At 30.1% G+C, this 4,125-nt stretch overlaps 1 pseudogene; it reads left to right on the top strand.

Annotated features, from left to right (window-relative positions):
* Positions 1–841: 841 nt before the first annotated feature.
* Positions 842–1,516, top strand: LOC108912791 (annotated as a pseudogene).
* The last annotated feature ends 2,609 nt before the right edge of the window (positions 1,517–4,125 follow it).

Below are 4,125 nucleotides of genomic sequence, written 5' to 3'. Positions count from 1 at the left end.
AATTAAAATATTAAAATATAAAGAAATTATAATAAATTCTAACCTTAATAATATAATTAATAAATGCTTGCGTTTAGAGGAAAAAACTACTATTCCAGATAATCTTAAAAATAAAGATAAAATAATATAAATTAAGTTTCAATAATTAATAAATGCTTGCGTTTAGAAGAAAAAACTACTATCCCAGATAATCTTAAAAATAAAGATAAAATAATATAAATTAAGTTTCAATAATTTAAAAAATATATTGGTCAAAAATAAGACATTTCTATTAAAACATCAAGAAAAAGGATTCTCCTTAATTTTAATCTCCAAAATTAATATTTTATTAAACTATTTCTTGAAATTACTTTAATTATAAGTTCAATTATTATAAGAATATCTTTCTTATTTATAAATCATCCTTTATCTTTTGGAATAATTTTATTAATTCAAACAATTTTAATTGCACTAATAACAGGTTTAATAAATTATAATTTTTTATTTTCTTATATTATTTTCTTAATTATAATTGGTGGTATATTAATTTTATTTATTTATATAACTAGAATTGCATCAAATGAAAAATTTCAATTTTCTTATAAACTTTTTATTTTAATTAGATCACTTTGCTTAATCACTATCACCTTATTTATTATAGACCTATTCTTTTTTAATTTAAACTTAATAAATAATCTCTCAAATCAAAATATAATTCAATATTATAAACTCTCAATAAATAAATTTTTAATATGACCTATAAATATAATTTTTTTATAATAATTATTTACTTGTTAATTACTTTAATTATAGTAGTAAAAATTACTAATATCCAATCCGCACCTTTACGACAAAAAACTTAATGAAAATACCAATTCGTAAAACCCATTTTAAAAATTATTAATAAATCCTTAATTGATCTACCTTCACCTTCTAATATTTCAACTATATGAAACTTTGGATCTCTATTAGGACTTTGCTTAATAATTCAAATTATAACTGGATTATTTTTAGCAATACACTATTGTCCTAATATTTAATTAGCATTTAGAAGAGTAATTCACATTTGTCGAGATGTAAATTATGGATGATTAATTCGAACACTTCATTCTAATGGAGCTTCCTTTTTTTTTATTTGTATTAAATTCACATTGGACGAGGAATATACTATAGATCTTACAATTTAATTAATACATGAATAACTGTAGTAACTATTTTTTTTATTGTTATAGAAACAGCATTCCTAGGATATGTTTTACCTTGAGGACAAATATCTTTTTGAGGAGCAACTGTTATTACTAATTTATTATCAGCCATTCCATATCTAGAAACACCAATTGTACAATGAGTATGAGGAGGATTTGCAGTTGATAATGCTACTTTAACACGATTCCTCACTTTACATTTCTTATTACCTTTCATTATTATTGCTTTAGTAATTATTCATTTACTATTTCTTCATCAAACTGGATCAAATAATTCAAATATTTCTTTTAAACAATTACTAGGAACATTAATTAAATGGTACGTTAATTAGGAATTAGATTTGAAAAACAGCTTTTGTATCTTCACTAGGCTGACTACTAACTCCAATTTATCTACAAAAACAGTGGTAACATCAAATATCCCATTTAGGAAAGAATACGTATCCTCCTCTACATTGCAACGTCGCACTACGAGTATATAACATTCTAATAACAGTCGTCAGTGCCGCGAAAAACAACTACTCCGAGGGCTATTTGCCCCTACCGGCATTGAATTACATTCGCGACACCCAGTACAACAGCTAGGATCGTTCATCAGCTGGTCCCACCAGGCACAGACCGGTTTCGGACTTATTAGTCCTCATCAGTGTGTCATAGGTAGGACAACCGATGAACGATNGTCTGTGCCTGGTGGGACCAGCTGATGAGCGATCCTAGCTGTTGTACTGGGTGTCGCGAATGTAATTCAATGCCGGTAGGGGCAAATAGCCCTCGGAGTAGTTGTTTTTCGCGGCACTGACGACTTACATTGTGTTTCGCCCTCTATAGGCGACATTCGTGCAATAAAGTACCTGGCAAATTTTAGCAGGTCGCTTCCACCGTAGTAGCCACTTGAATGGCATAGTGGAAGTCAGCGCGATAGATGGAGCCTTTGTGCTTCGCGTACTATGTACCTCTTGTCGGGAGTTTACGACTTTTAGCAGCTGGATCGTTCATCGGTTGTCCTACCTATGACACACTGATGAGGACTAATAAGTCCGAAACTAGCTGTTGTATTGGGTGTCGCGAATGTAATTCAATGCCGGTAGGGGCAAATAGCCCTCGGAGTAGTTGTTTTTCGCGGCACTAACGATTTACATTGTGTTTCGCCCTCTATAGGTGACATTCGTGCAATAAAGTACCTGGCAAATTTTAGCAGGTCGCTTCCACCGTAGTAGACATTTGAATGGCATAGTGGAAGTCAGCGCGATAGATGGAGCCTTTGTGCTTCGCGTACTATTCTAATAACAATTCTAATAGTTATTCAATTAATATTTATTTATTTCCACAATTTGTTTTAATTTTAAAAATATTTAAGGCAAAAATTAAATAATTTGTATTATAGGTACCTAATCAAACCATATCAATATTAGTTTTATACCCCTTTAGGAAAATATAACATGTAAATGTTACGCTTTAGATAATAAATATGTATTCGGATTACTGTTATAGTTACCTAAATAAATTACATAGATTAACATGTATGTGATTGTACAATTTAGTTTATTTTGTCATAAACATTATTCTGTGTCCAGTTTTATTATTATTCGGAAACCTTATGAAAACATTCAGCGTTCAGTTGATATTGTTATCCATTTGAATAGAAAATTATTTTGTTACATAATAGCGTTGTTACTGAAACAATTGTGAGAAATTTACAAGACAAATTTTTATCTCGACTATTCAAAATTGTAACAAAATAGAATAACCCTGTATACAGGGTGTCCCGTTCATGTTTCAAAAAAACTTGTGTGCAAGTTCCTTATGGAAAAATAATAGAGGTAGTTCATGTAAAGTTTCTTTCCTGTTTTCGATATACAGTGTGTCGAAGTGGTTACTTTCCAAACGGTTTTCCTTAATTATTTTTACCTACGACCACTACTGTAAATACTTAAAAACACACCGTCTGCGATCATTGTAAGATTCCTATTACGTACGGTAAAAAAATCGCACAGTTTTCCTAGCAACCGCCTAGCAACGGTCAATACAATACTGTTTGTATTGACCGTTGCTAGGCGGTTGCTAGGAAAACTGTACGATTTTTTTACCAAGCTGTGCGATTTTTTTACCGTACGTAAAATAGGAATCTTACATTGATCGCAGACGGTGTGTTTTTAAGTATTTACAGTAGTGGTCGTAGGTAAAGTATAGTACGTAATACGTGGTGTAATGCAATTACGCACTCATAGAATTTAACTTTTCCATTCGTGCGTAAAATGCTTTTTACAACAATTATTACGTAATATACTTAAATAGGCTAAAGATAAAAATGTCAAAATTTGTACACGAGTAAACATCAACTGTGCGTTAAGAATAATGTGCAAACGGTTTCTTTCTGAAAACCAGTGTCGTCGATACAGGCAATTGAATGGGTACAATCGAAGAAAAAATATGTTAAAAGTAAAAATTTATTACATTTCTAAACGGTTCTGTAAACTCTAAAGGATACTACAAAAAAAAAAGGTAAAATGAAGTTGCATAGAAGGAAATGGGGAACAATTTCAGTATCTACTGTAGTATTTCGAGTTTGCGCATTTATTTAATTGTGCAGCTGTTTTGTTCTGTATGTCTCCGAGTCTGTTTCCTAATTAAAACTAACAAACTATCAAAAACTGAGGTGTACACAGGTATACCCCATATCAGTAGTCTATTCTAGTCTTAGAAATTGTTATAAAAACTAATGCTAGCTAAAAAATTAGTTTTTTTTTGTTTTATTAATAATTATTAAAAAATGTTTTTTGTTGTTGTCCGTGGACATGCAATAAAGTGATTTTTATTTTTTTCCTCCAAAATCCAAGATATGAAAAAAATCAAGACAAAAAGGTTGTATTTTTAGTTTCTTAATGCGAAAAAAATGATAAAAGTTTTAAAAAAGTAAGCGGCGCACATTTTATTTTGGTTA

The sequence above is a fragment of the Anoplophora glabripennis genome, unplaced genomic scaffold (assembly GCF_000390285.2).
Source record: "Anoplophora glabripennis isolate ALB-LARVAE unplaced genomic scaffold, Agla_2.0 scaffold930, whole genome shotgun sequence".
Lineage (NCBI taxonomy): Eukaryota > Metazoa > Arthropoda > Insecta > Coleoptera > Cerambycidae > Anoplophora > Anoplophora glabripennis.
The sequence above is the reverse complement of the archived record's forward strand: the minus strand, read 5'-3'. Positions and strand labels throughout refer to the sequence as shown.